This window comes from Trachypithecus francoisi, unplaced genomic scaffold (assembly GCF_009764315.1).
Source record: "Trachypithecus francoisi isolate TF-2019V2 unplaced genomic scaffold, Tfra_2.0 Lachesis_group6, whole genome shotgun sequence".
Taxonomy (NCBI): domain Eukaryota; kingdom Metazoa; phylum Chordata; class Mammalia; order Primates; family Cercopithecidae; genus Trachypithecus; species Trachypithecus francoisi.
Window position 1 is genome coordinate 19,679,551 of NW_022681471.1, and position 15,257 is coordinate 19,694,807.

A 15,257-nucleotide genomic window follows, 5' to 3' on the forward strand; every position below is an offset into this window, starting at 1 on the left:
CACTAATTACTGGTAAGATCACAAACTAATCTATGGATGTCAGCTATAAGCCAAAGTTTCTAGAGCCCAAGCTTTCAAGCCACGATCAATACTGGCTCTTACTCTACTATTCGTAAGAATGTTGCAAAAGTCAGTAAATATCACAGGCAGTAAACTATATGTTTTGCTCTGTATTAGTTACTGAGTGGGGTGAGGTAGGGTCAAGGATAGTGTTGTAAAGGAAAGACAAAATTGTAGCCCTTGTTCATTTTGTGTACCCTTAACCTGCTTTATTATTATTGCTTTTTGAGGTAATTAAGTACCAGAACTTACATATCTGTATATTATCTGTCCCATTCACTAAATGCTACATGACAGCAGGAACATATATTGTTTTATTTACTACTGTATACCTATCAACTAAAACAGTACCCAGCATGGAGTAGGCATATGATAAGTATTTGCAGAATGAATGAATGTATGAATGAATAAACATGATAATGCTTCTGTCATTGGAATATGGACAATATCACAGAAAATATGTTGAGTTAAAAAAAAATCCTATGAAAGTAGGAAAAATTTACTCATTCACTCAATACATGTACTGGGTACCTACTATGCATGTAGCACTGTGATAAGTACTGATAGAAGAGATGCAAAGATGAGTAAGACATGATCCTTGACTTCATGAACTTACAAGCTAGCAGAATCTACATGTGCATATAAATTCCTATAATACACAACAAGAAATAGTAAGTGCTATAAGAGAAAAATGCTAATTTGAACACAGGAGAATTTAATTCAGACTGGGAGATCTGGGTAGCCTTAATGGAGAGGTCACCATGTTTGGAGCCTGGCCTTGACAATGTTTTTCCTTCAAATAAGATGAAAATTGTGGAAGTGCACTGCATACTTATTTAGCCAAAAGTTACTACTTACAGATATTTTTGCATAAAGTAACCCACACAGTGGTAAAACATTTTCATTTGGGGGAGCATACTGGATTTTGCCTGGTTAAGAGGAGGAGGATATTTCAGGTAGAGGGAATGGATTGAAAGCATAGGGCATGTTTTAGCAAGGAGTCCAATGTTGCTGTAACTGGGCTCAAGGGAGACAGGGTAGCTGGGATTTGAAGTAAGGGTTCAGGCTATTTGACACTTCTAAGGACTAAGTGACAGTGGAGGAGGCAGGTAGGTCATAACAGGCAGTTACTTTCTTTTCTCTTTTTTTCCCACGTTGTGTTACTTCCTTTCTCTTTTCTTTTACCCATAGCAGAATGTAATGGAAAAGAAGAGAGGATAGGGAGTCTGAAGATACAGAATCAAGGCATAGTTCTACTGAACTGCTGTATGTTTGGAAACTTAATTCAATTAAAGCTGCCTGGGAAGCAGTTTTCTAAAACTATACATATGCCCTTCTCCCTGTAAATGTTTTTTATTAGCCACTCCAAAAGGAATACCTGCTTCTAGCTGCTATCACCCTCTCACAAGGATCACTGCTATACTGTCAGATAAATACAAATGTGAATGCACCCCTTAGGCATGTTGGTTGAGAATCACTGAACAAAATGATCTCTAAGTGCCCCCTCTTTCCAACCACCCCAGCCTGCTGTCCAGAACCTTGCCACATGATCTGATTCTTCTCTGATTCCCAACTAAGCTTTCAGTCTAACAGTAGACTTGTATATGAGGATTGCTTGGCCTTCCTGGAGGTGCACAGGGCTACAAATTCTTGTCCTGGAGGAAAACTAACCATGAGTGGCCACAGAAAACTGAAAGACTTGAGCACCTGCTCCACAGGCAGGGAAGGGGATAAAATTACTGGGCTGCCCACCAACTTGCAAAAATAACTCGGGGGCTCTCTAGGATGCAAAAGCAGCCTGATCCTTTCAAAGAATGATTGTGAGAAATTATGTGAGTATGTGTGCACTCGAGGGCAGAGAACAGTGTGATAGAATTCTAAACTATAGAGCTATCCTTCAAGGCCTGATTCTTTAGAATGTTCTCAAATATAGTTTGGATGGGAGTGACAGGGTAGGGTAGAAAGGGGAAGAAGATAATCAGTCTAAGATTCACAGTCTTTTTTTTTTAAGCTGACTTACTCTTAAGAAAGTTTTAAATTGCGCACAAAGGAAAATACACCCTCCACATGATGCTCTATGGAGCCTAATTATTGGAGCAAATGTTTACTGAATTAATTTTAGACATACAATACCAATGCTGCCTGTTTCATAATCTAGGGGAAGTATTTTCTTCTCAAGTCATGTTCAGCCTGCAACAGGAAGCCAATTATCACCCCAGTACATGTCTCAGGAAAAATGTGTCATTCCTTCTTAGGACAATTAAGGCTTAAGCAGGCTTAAGCCCCCATCTCACAGTGTTTTCTTATTTTTACCATCTAAATACCCATCAATCCAAACCAAGATCAATTCCATTTACATAACCTAAAGATGTCACTAACATTTGGACAAGGAAAATTTGGAAAGGGACAAGGTATCTTTTTTGCTTACTTGAATGCCCACATTGGCTTTTCCTGAAATCAGAGTATAATAATGGGGCTCCTGAGGGGAAAATGCAGGAAACAGGCAGTGGTACTGATTAAATGAGAGTAAATTCAGTTTTATTACTTTCATGTAAACTCAGTAATTCTAACTAAAAACAAATGTGGTCCCTTTAGAATTCCTAGGAAAGTGTTTTTCATCAGTGGAAGGAAATAACTTCTAGTTACCAAATGTACGCACTCTGAAGACTGGAGCTAGGTCTTACTCAAGTCTCAGTGTCTGCTAGAAATTAGCATATTCATCTACCCTTCCATCCAACATCACCTGACACACAGTAGGCATCCAATACATGTTTGCCAAGTAAACATATTAGCATATTATGTTTGCAATTGTCTACTGTTGAGAATGCTTCCAAATGGGTTGCATAAATAGGCTAAATATTGTCCTGAGAGCATTTTTTAAAATGTGATTAGCAAATTTTTTATTTCTTAGAGATGACTAATTTTTATGGTCCTAAATAATATGGATAGAAATTTAAGATGTTTTCCATGTGCCAAAAGAAGACGACGTTCCATTTCCCTTTATAGACATGAGACAGAACTCTTCCAGAGCTCATTCTGTGTAATCAAACACTTTCAAGTGGTAACCACACATTCCACGTGCCTAAGCTGTCTGAATGTCACAGCAAAAGACAGCTGGGGATACGATGTTAGAATGACCAGAGTTACCATATTCACACTCCCTTTAGCACATACCAGATTCCACAGCTCTAAGACAGGTGTGTTCTTCTACCCTATTTTTCTCTCAAAGAGCACCTGGAGCCTGTCTAGAAAACAGACCAAGAGCTTTACTGCCAACCACTGTAGGTGGGATGACTAAATTTTCTAATTACAGAATTCGGAAAACGTAATTTGACACATGCACTTGTACTTTTAGGGGCAATAGGATAGAACATGTGACACTGGGGTTGCTCTGAAAACTCCAGAAAGTGTGGATTTCCATGCTTAAAGGAATGATTAGAGAATCTACAAAAGGGAAGTAACTTTATAAAACAGACAATGTGAAAGTACACAGCATAAACAGTGTTAAAATACATGAGAAAACATTTATAACACATTTAACAGAGAAAGTATTAATTTCCATGACATAAAAAGAACACTTACAAGTCCATAATTTAAAAAAAAGAAAAATGGGCAAAGGATATCACAAATGATTGATAAAAGAAACACAAAGGACTAGTAAACATTTAAAAACTATGCTCAAATTTACTATTCATCACAAAAATGCAAATAAAGCAGTAAGGAGCTATCATTCCTGACCTGTCAAATTGGCAAAAATTCACAGGATCAATGATATGCACTGGCAAGAAGACAGGAAATCATTCAAATACCAGGGTTGAGATTCTGACTTGGTGAAGCCTTTGCAGAAGCCACTGTGGTAGTATTAGTCATCAAAATGTAGAAGGCCCTTAACCCTTCAACCCAGCAAACTTACTTCTTGGAGTCTATTTTAGAGTAATACTTGTTTACGTTTACAAAGCAGCACGATCATGGCTGTTCATTGCAGCACTGTTTGTGGTGGCAGCCAAAAGACAGGAATAATTTAAGTATCCATCAACAGGAGGATCTCAATAGTAAATTTCCCAATCTCATATGGCCCAGAAGGCAGTTATTAAAAAGAGGTAGAGAAAGTAAGTGTAGAGATTATCTTTGTGGGGAAGTGACTGGAAAAGGGCACAGGAGTCTTCTGAGGTGCCAGAAATCTCTGTGCCATCTTTCAGGTGACTGTTACACGAGTATGCTGTTTGTGAAAGTTCATTGGTGTACATATATAATTTGTGTACTTTTATGTACTTCAATAATAACATCTTAAAATAACAAACAAAACACAGATTTGGGAGATCCCATGCTTTAGTGGAAAGAGGATTATACTAGGAAGGAGTTCTGAGTTCCAGCTCCTTTTGGCCTAAACTAGCTTGGGACCTTGAACAAGTCATTTAGGCTGAATCACAGTTGAGATGACTCACCTGTAAAAGTGGGCATAATTATATTCTACATAGATAAGTGGGCTAGATGATTTCAATATAGTTTGTTTTTGTTTCCTGGCTCCACAACTCTTCAAGCCCTATTAGTTCCGAATGATAAACCACCAGTAAGTTTTTTGGATCTATCCCCTCTTCTCCATCCCTATTTCCATAACACTGACTCAGGCCCATATATCACTTCCCTGGGCTATTTCAAAAGTCTCCAACCTGGTCTCCCCAGTTCTAGTTTTGCCTTTTTATAATCCATGATAACCCTTTGGTTAGAGTATCTTCTGAAAGTCTAGCTCAGATCAAATCACTTCCTTCTTCAGAAACCTTAGAAAGCAGTGGGGCACAATGCAAAGTACACAGGTCTCACTGTCATTTAAAAACCTGCATTTGAAGAGCTTACTGGCTGTCTAATCTGTGCAATCCAGTGAGCCTCTGAATCTTACTTACCTCATATGTAAGATGAGGATACTAATAGGACCTTCTTCATAGAGTTATGATGAAAAGACTTTCACTTACTGGTGTGCCAAGTCCTAAGTCACAGTAAACATCAGTTAGGGGCCCAGAAGGAAGGCAGAGTAAAGTTCCTTAGCTACCACTTCTTCACTTGCTCCAATCAAGGCAGAAAATACTTCTGGGTAGTCTGAGCTGCAAGACAAAGCTTTCTAATCGACTGACTGGCTGTTTGACAGGAGGGCAAAAAGTGAAAGGCATCTCTCTCTTTGTAGGTTATGCCACTGAGAGTGTGGTGCTTTGTAGGAAAGGAAGACAGTCTTAATTAATGGCGAGCTCCAGCCTGGAAGATCTGTAGTCCTCTCTGCACACACCTACTGTGGTAAGAACTGCTTAACAGAGACCTGACACAAAATCAAGAGAAGCTGAAAGCTTGTGGTTGCCTTGCTGACGTAATTTAGGATGCATTAGTCAATGTTTCTCAGGCTGTTCATCCTAGATCAGGGTAATTATGGAGGGGAATAAATAAGGCCAGATTAGAAAATAGCTTGCCAGCAGAACCACTGTATTTGTATGAGGTGATATGTGAATCAGCATCTGAAATGAAAACAGTGTGTAGTTATGACTTGTTGCCTGCTCAGACTTTATGTCAAGTTCTGAAGCAAATTCAGCACTTAGTGTTCATCTCAGAGAAAAAGCCTTGTCTCTGTGGTTTGTCACACAAGCCTCTTGCCAGATACAAAGGCCCCTCATGCTGGGAATGCCTCTCACATTACAAGATTTACACAGTCTCCAGGAACTAATCTTGGGCAAAGATGGGATGTTTTCAACTTGATCTCTTATCTTTCCAATAAACTACACCAAGCATCTTCTACGTTTTACCTCCTCCCCACAAAGCTTCCTTGACTGACCAGAAGAAAGCAGATGGCTTCTTTAGCTGCACCCTAATTTCACATAAAATTTCATGAAAATGCCCCCACTCTTCATCCCAATTGTGCACTTGCACTCAATCTTCTACCTGGCATAGTGCCTAGTACGTAAAAGACACTCAGTAAATATTTGCTCTTATTTACTGAGTGTTCACTATGACCTGTCACTCTTTCATAGCATTCAGCATAATTGCAAATAATTGTTTGTGTAATTATTTGCTTAATGACTGTCTTCTTTACTAGACTGTTAGCATCTCAAGGCCAGAATTGGAATCTGTCTTATTCACAGTTTATTCTGGTAACTTAATGCCTACCACTATGCCTCACACTTATTAAGACTAAATAAATATTCACTGAATAAAAGAAAACCAGGCACTAAGCACTATTTATTCGTTTTCTCAATGAATCCTAAAACAACCCTGTACACTTGGTATTATTATCTCTATTTTGTAGGTAAGGAAACCAGGCTCCAAGAGCTGCAATAACTTGCCTAAAGTCAGAGCCAGGATTCTGAACACGTGCTCTTAACAACTGTTACTCTGCCTCCCTCTTTCAAATCTAGTTATACTATTTATTAGTTGTCGCCTGGAAAAATTTCCTATGTTTTCCAAGCCTCAGGTTTTTAAAAAATCTGTAAACAAGGGGGGAATGGTGTCTATCTTATAGATTTCTTGGGAAGTTTGATTGAGTTTATACATGTAAAGCACTTGGTCATAGCGGTTGGCATGCAATCAATATTTAATAAAAGCTACTGCTGCTGTTATAGTTGCTATTGAATCAAATATGCAGAAGAATGTGGCTGGAGATAGGGAATACCACCTGCTGAAACCTGCCCCCTCTCCAAAATTAGTACACTCTGTTTCTGCAGTTGAGTATCGCTCTAATGGTTTTGTGTACCACTTTCATCACCTCTCACCATATTCTACAAAACAGCTTGAACACTAAAGATACTTTTGCTTAAAATTCAAATGTAGAATAAGCAAAATATTTTAAAATTAATTATATTACACAAGCAATTGCTCAATGTGAAATACTACAATCTACAAGACTTAAATTGAATAGCTCACATTATGGGGGATATGGAAGATTAGAAAAAAATCAAGACTGTCCCCTTAGCACACTAAAATAGGGAATTTCATCATTATGGATTTTTATTTCAGTAGATAATCAATGGACAACAGGAAATAGAGTAGAGAAAGCAGAGAAAGAGAAAACTGCAAATTAGGTGGTCTCTTTCTGTGCTGAGATACCTAGAGAAGTCAACATTTACACAACCACTTTACTATCTTTTGGTCTACTCTGTTACTGTCACGTCTGTCATTTCAGTTCCTAATAGAGGACTCTGGACACACTGTGTCACAGAATACTACAAATGTCCAGCATTCTGAATGACAGTGGCCTAGGTACATGTATAATAGTTCCTTTGATACGGTATAATTAGCTGCACGCTTCTCAAGCGTGGTTGCATATTGGAATCATCTGGGGTGCTCTTAAATAACATAGACACCTGGCCCCATTTTCATTTTGATTTAATTGATTCCAGACACTGATTTTGGACCTATATTGCCTGGGTTTGAATCTCATCTCCTCTACTTACTATTGGGACACATTACTATTTGGACGAATTAGTCTCTGTGTTTGTTTCCTTATCTGTAAGTGAGGATAATAACTGTACTACTTACCTCATAGGGTTGCTGTGAAAATCAAATAATATATTTGAAATACGTAGTGTCAGGCACACAGTAGGTGTTCCATAGGTATTAGCTATTAGTAGTAGTAGTAAAACAGTATTTTAATTGTTATACTTTGGTGTTGTGGAAGAGAAGGGAAAGCTTGTAGAGTTTGCAACCACATGTGACTGACAATGCTGAAATGGCAGCAGAAGTATTCTGTGTTTCAAATGTATAAAAATGAAATCTCTTCATTGTAAGGTACTACTTCAAGGCTACAATAGAGGATGTGAGTTTGATTCCATTTGGAATTTGTCTCAATTTTGTACATGGAGAAGTAAAAATATAAATGTAACACATGTGTACTAGAACAACCCTATTTACCTATACCAGACAATGGACTGTCATTGCCAGTTTCCCGTGGTATAAAAAAATCCTAAGGAAAAGACTTTGAAAAATCAAAGTCATGCTAATCTTAAACAGCGACATTGGGGATTGTAGGGGTTGGTTCTTGTCCCCACTTGTCGCCATTCTGTGGGGAAGAAGAAATTTCCATTGTGTTTGTGAAGGGGGACAGAGAGTATCATAAAAACTTCTCTGGGCTTTCACCCCTGCTTGTTCTTTGGCACAGGAGCAAGATCGACTTACCTGATTATCACACCTGTAATCCCAGCACTTTGGGAGGACAAGGAATGTGGACAGCTTGAGCCTAGGAGTTCCAGACCAGGCTGGGCAACCTGGTGAAACCCTGTCTCTACAAAAAAACACAAAAACTAGCCAGGCATAGAGGCATGAACTGTAGTCCCAGCTACTTTGGGGGGCTGGAGCGGGAAGATTGCTTGAGACCTGAAGTTCGAGGCTGCAGTGACCCGAGACAGCACCACTGCTCCAGCCTGGGTGACAGAGGGAGACCCTGTCTCAAAAAAAAAAAAAAAATACTAATATTATAATAAAAATAAAAATAAGTACTTATTCATGGCCTATCCTGTGCATTCTGGCTCTCAGGTCTAAATGCCCTCCAACTGGAATGACTCTCTTTCTTTTATAGAGTGAGTAGAGCTTAGTCAGGGCACAGGCACCATCTTCTAGAGGTAGACCTACAGGCCCATTTTGCTCTTCATTTCTAGCTTCCACTGAAGTGTGACACAAGCCATCATTCTCAAGGGCGCTGGGACAGTAAATGGTCTGCTCTGAAGGCTCAGTCATCTCCACAGGTGAGTATCAAGGAATATATTTGAAGCTAGAAGTTGTAGGAAGTCTCATTAGGCCTTAGACACAAGCCATGTTCTTCAACATAGTTTTATCTATAATAAAGTCAATATCATATTTTGTTCCTCCTGAGGTGTTTTGTGTTTTTTTTTCTCAGTTTGATTCAGTACTGGAAAAAGAAAACCAGTGTGGTTATTTCATGCTCTTACACCATAACAAGCAGAGCAGTAACCATAAAAGTATTATCTGACTGCTTTTAAGTCGCTTTCTCCATTAAACAAATTTGGAAACTGAGGCTTAGAAATGGCTTCTATAGTTTACCTAAGCCAAAAGTCTAATAATAACTGTCAAATTCAGTACTAAAAGCACAGACTTCAGTATAGTTTTCACTACATGTCTGAGTGTGCTCCTTTCCCTTACAGGTCCCAAGGACAAAAATGACATTTGCTTTCTGCACTTTACTAAGCTAGGAAGAGATGAAAACAACCTCTCAAAATGCAAGAATCCTCTTACTCTGAAATTCAGTTTTACTCACCTAAAACTGATTTTTTTTCCAGACAAAATTGCCCAATAATCAAGAAATTGAAAGAGATTCTCTAGACGAAGTTATACAACAAAGTTTAAATCAGTGATATAGTTTAGGTATTTGTTCCTGCCCAAATCTCATGTTGAATTATAATCCCCAATGTTGGAGGTGGGGCCTGGTGAGAGGTGTTTGGGTCACGGGGCAAGATCCCTCATGGCTTCATGCTGTCCTTGTGATAGTGAGTTCTTTTGAGATCTGGTTGTTGTAAAGTGTGGCATCTCCCCCTCCACTCTCTCTCTTGCTCCTGCTTTCACCATGTGACATGCCTGCTTCCCCTTTGAGTTCTGCCATGAGTAAAAGCTTCCTAAGGCCTCCCCAGAAGCTGAGTAGACGCCAACACCATGCTTCCTATAAAGTCTGCTGAACCATGAGACAATTAAACCTCTTTTCTTTATAAATTACCCAGTCTCTGGTATTCTTTACAGCAATGAAGAAAGGATGGCCTAACACAACCACAAACAAAACATAAGTATAAAATGTTTTCCTGCTTGAATGGAGTGGCCTTACTAAGGGTAGGCTGGGATGGAGGACACAAACTGTCCCTTAACAAGTAATCAGGTGTCACAAAAAGATTCTTCTGTAATTTGCTGAGTTGCCCGAGATCTGCTCTAAAAAAGCAATACCTTCATAGGTATTTCCCAGTCTCAAACTCTTTTCTGTCTTCAGAACAAAGTGCCTTCACCTGTGCAACAGCCAAAACAGCTATGGGGCCTCCCATACCATCAGGTGAGGTTGTGACAAATCACATAATACTATTAGCATGAGGGAAGTTAGCATTTCCAGGTTACAATACACTTTCACAGCAAAAATGAATCGATTACATGCCACAGTCCTAGCCAATTTGAAATGATTATATGGGTCTGGTAATAACTAGTTCTCATTCTGCCATGAATTAGCCATGTGACCTTACACAAATCCATCTCTGGGTCTCAGTTTCTTCCTTTATAAAAATGATGGAGTTTGGCCAGGCATGGTGGCTCATGCCTATACTCCCAGAACTTTGGGAGGCTGGGGAAGGTGGATCCTTTGAGCCCAGGAGTTCGAGACCAGCCTGGGCAACGTGGAGAAATCCTGTCTCTATTAAAAATACCAAAATTATCCAGTGTAGTGGCACACATTTGTAGTCCCAGCTACTCGGGGGACTGAGGCAAGAGAATCACCTGAGTCTTGGGAGGTGAGCTGTGATAGGGCCACTACACTCCAGCCTGGGTGACTGAGTGAGACCCTCTCCAAAAAAAAAAAAAAAAAAAAAAATGACGGAGTTAGTTGAGGTGTCTCCAACTCTAAAATACTAGACTTAAACATCTACCACTAGCCTCTATATTACCAACATATCAGGCTACTTACACCTCATGTCTGCTGAGAGAATTCCTAATGACTTAAGTACAATAAAGTCACAAAATCATTCCAGAGCTATTTCAATGGTTAGGGCAACTTAAGAGAGATGTATTTCCATTTGTCTATCCTGCCTCTTTTGTGACACCTGTCTGCCCTCCCCTGGACAGTCCTTGAAAATGAAAACTTCACACTGGATTTCTTCTGTCAGACCTGAGAAAGCAAGTAGGCTTACTTTTTTGATCTCCAGTTTTCAAGATAATGGCTTATTTCTTGAAACTGTGATCAGATAAAATGTCCAAAGGACTAAAGAAACTGAGTAGGGCCATTAGTCTACCCTTTTCTTATTTTAATTATATCTGAGGAACAATAGGCTCTTCTTGCCTTTGGCAATATAATAATTCAGCTGACATGCTAGAAATACCACACACCAAGATATAAAATGGTGGCATTTTCTTTCTTTAAAAACAATCATTGCTTTCATTTGTGGACTTCAAAGTACACATGAAATAAAAAGTCTCAGCCCTGTGAGTCTGAGGTAAATCAAAAGCTGTAAGTGTCATAGAAAAGTTTCCTGGTTCGTACCCCTTTCAGGTAAGAAAGGAAACAAAAGTACTCTCAAGCAGATGAGTGTTCATCTCCTTTTATATTTCTCTTCCAAGTGAGCCTGAACAAGTTTTCTGATAACCCATTCTGATAATAGTTCTTCTTTATGGCTGACCAAATTTCTTCTTGCTGCTCTACAGGCCCACTTTCTCCTATTAATCTAGCCTTGTAGTGCTGTAATTGTTCACTGTCTTTATATTGTCAAGTATCATTTTGATTTCCAGAATTTCTAAAGGAAAGCTGAGAATGGAGTTGGGAGGTCTATGATCAAGACTGGATACTCTCCGGAGGTCCTTATCTAATTATAACACTCCTGGTGATGCTAGTCCACCTTAGACAAAGTTATTTCTCCTCTCTAGTGATTAGCACCTCATGTGTAAAATGCAATGACTATGAGAATACATTAAGAGAAACAAATAATCACCATAAAAATACAAATTATTATTGATTTTGAAGGGTCTTTCTGGAGATCTTGAATTTTGTGATTAAATCATTATTGCAAATGAAAACTGACTGAAGATCCCTCTTTTCTTTATTTTACTTTATTTTATTATTATTATACTTTAAGCTCTAGGGTACATATGCATAACGGGCAGGTTTGTTATATTGTATACTTGTGCCATGTTGGTGTGCTGCACCCATCAACTCATCAGCAACCACCAATCATCAGCAAACATCAACTCGTTCATTAATCAGGTAAAACTCCCAATGCAATCCCTCCCCCTCCCCCTCCCCAGGATAGGCCCCGGTGTGTGATGTTCCCTTCCCGAGTCCAAGTGATCTCATTGTTCAGTTCCCACCTATGAGTGAGAACATGCGGTGTTTGTTTTCTGTTCTTGCGATAGTTTGCTAAGAATGATGGTTTCCAGCTGCATCCATGTCCCTACAAAAGACAACAACTCATCCTTTTTATAGCTGCATAGATTCCATGGTGTATATGCCACATTTTCTTAATCCAGTCTGCCACTGATGAACATTTGGGTTGATTCCAACTCTTTGCTATTGTGAATAGTGCCGCAATAAACATACGTGTGCATGTGTCTTTATAGCAGCATGATTATGATCCTTTGGGTATATACCCAGTAAGGGATGGCTGGGTCATATGGTACATCTAGTTCTAGATCCTTGAGGAATTGCCATACTGTTTTCCATAATGGTTGAACTAGTTTACAATCCCACCAACAGTGTAAAGTGTTCCTATTTCTCCACATCCTCTCCAGCACCTGTTGTTTCCAGACTTTTAATAATTGCCATTCTAACTGGTGTGAGATGGTATCTCATTGTGGTTTTGATTTGCATTTCTCTGAGGCCAGTGATGATAAGCATTTTTCATGTGTCTGTTGGCTGTATGAATGATCTTTTGAGAAATGTCTGTTCATATCCTTTGCCCACTTTTGATGGGGTTGTTTTTCTTGTAAATTTGTTGAGTTCTTTGTAGATTCTGGATATTAGCCCTTTGTCAGATGAGTAGATTGCAAAAATGTTCTCCCATTCTGTAGGTTGCCTGTTCACTCTGATGGTAGTTTCTTTGCTGTGCAGAAGCTCTTAGTTTAATTAGATCCCATTTGTCAATTCTGGCTTTTGTTGCCATTGCTTTGGTGTTTTAGACATGAAGTCCTTGCCCATGCCTATGTCCTGAATGGTATTCCCAGGTTTTCTTCTAGGGTTTTTATGGTATTAGGTCTAACATTTAAGTCTCTAATCCATCTTGAATTAATTTTGTATAAGGAGTAAGGAAAGGATCCAGTTTCAGCTTTCTACTTATGGCTAGCCAATTTTCCCAGCATCACTTATTAAAGGGAATCCTTTCCCCATTTCTTGTTTTTCTCAGATTTGTCAAAGATCAGATGTCTGTAGATGTGTGGTATTATTTCTCAGGACTCTGTTCTGTTTCATTGGTCTATATCTCTGTTTTGGTACCAGTACCATGCTGTTTTGGTTACTGTAGCCTTGTAGGATAGTTTGAAGTCAGGTAGCGTGATGCCTCCAGCTTTGTTCTTTTGGCTTAGGATTGTCTTGGCAACGCGGGCTCTTTTTTGGTTCCATATGAACTTTAAAGCAGTTTTTTCCAATTCTGTGAAGAAAGTCATTGGTAGCTGATGGGGATGGCACTGAATCTATAAATGACCTAGGGCAGTATGGCCATTTTATGATGATTCTTCCTATCCATGAGCATGGATGTTCCCATTTGTTTGTGTCCTCTTTTATGAGGAGCAGTGGTTTGTAGTACTCCTTGAAGAGGTCCTTACATCCCTTGTAAGTTGGATTCCTAGGTATTTATTCTCTTTGAAGCAATTGTGAATGGAAGTTCATTCCTGATTTGGCTCTCTGTTTGTCTGTTACTGGTGTATAAGAATGCTTGTGATTTTTGCACATTAATTTTGTATCCTGAGACTTTGCTGAAGTTACTTATCAAGCTTAAGGAGATTTGGGCTGAGACAATGGGGTTTTCTAAATATACAATCATGTCATCTGCAAACAGGGACAATTTGACTTCTTCTTTCCTAATTGAATACCCTTGATTTTTCTCTTGCCTGATTGCCCTAGCCAGAACTTCAACACTATGTTGAATAGGAGTGGTGAGAGAGGGCATCCTGTCTTGTGCCAGTTTTCAAAGGGAATTTTTCCAGTTTTTGCCCATTCAGTATGATATTGGCTGTGGGTTGTCATAAATCGCTCTTATTATTTGAGGTACGTTCCATCAATACCGAATTTATTGAGCGTTTTTAGCATGAAGGGTGGAATTTTGTCAAAGGCGTTTTCTGCATCTATTGAGATAATCATGGGTTTTTGTCTTTGGTTCTGTTATATGCTGGATTACGTTTATTGATTTGCATATGCTGAACCAGCCTTGCATCCCAGGGATGAAGCCCACTTGATCATGGTGGATAAGCTTTTGATGTGCTGCTGGATCCGGTTTGCCAGTATTTTATTGAGGATTTTTGCATTGATGTTCATCAGGGATATTGGTCTAAAATCTTTTTTGTTGTGTCTCTGCCAGGCTTTGGTATCAGGATGATGTTGGCCTCATAAAATGAGTTAGGGAGGATTCCCTTTTTTCTATTGATTGGAATAGTTTCAGAAGGAATGGTACCAGCTCCTCCTTGTACCTCTGGTAGAATTCAGCTGTGAATCCATCTGGTCCTGGACTTTTTTTGGTGGGTAGGCTATTTTATTGCCTCAATTTCAGAGCCTTCTATTGGTCTATTCAGGGATTCAGCTTCTTCCTGGTTCAGTCTGGGGAGAGTGTAACTGTCCAGGACATTATCCATTTCTTCTAGATTTTCTAGTTGATTTGCATAGAGGTGTTTATAGTATTCTCTGATGGTAGTTTGTATTTCTGTCGGGTCAGTGGTGATATCCACTTTATCATTTTTTATTGCGTCTATTTGATTCTTCTCTCTTTTCTTCTTTATTAGTCTTGCTAGCGGTCTATCAATTTTGTTGATCTTTTCAAAAAACCAACTCCTGGATTCATTGATTTTTTGGAGGGTTTTTGTGTCTCTATCTCCTTCAGTTCTGCTCTGATCTTAGTTATTCTTGCCTTCTGCTACTTTTGAATGTGTTTGCTCTTGCTTCTCTAGTTCTTTTCATTGTGATGTTAGAGTGCCAATTTTAGATCTTTCCTGCTTTTCTTGTGGGCATTTAGTGCTATAAATTTCCCTCTACACACTGCTTAAATGTGTCCCAGAGATTCTGGTATGTTGTATCTTTGTTCTCATTGGTTTCAAAGAACATCTTTATTTCTGCCTTCATTTTGTTATGTACCCAGTAGTCATTCAGGAGCAGGTTATTCAGTTTCCATGTAGTTGAGCGGTTTTGATTGAGTTTCTTAGTCCTGAGTTCTAGTTTGACTGCACTGTGGTCTGAGAAGAGTTTGTTATAATTCTGTTCTTGTACATTTGCTGAGAAGTGCTTTACTTCCAATTATGTGGTCAATTTGGAATAGTGCGATGTG

At 39.0% G+C, this 15,257-nt stretch overlaps 1 protein-coding gene across 1 annotated transcript in view; it reads right to left on the bottom strand.

Moving 5' to 3' along the window:
* ENOX2 (ecto-NOX disulfide-thiol exchanger 2) overlaps nucleotides 1-15,257 on the bottom strand; it is a 334,982-nt gene that overhangs the window by 169,492 nt on the left and 150,233 nt on the right.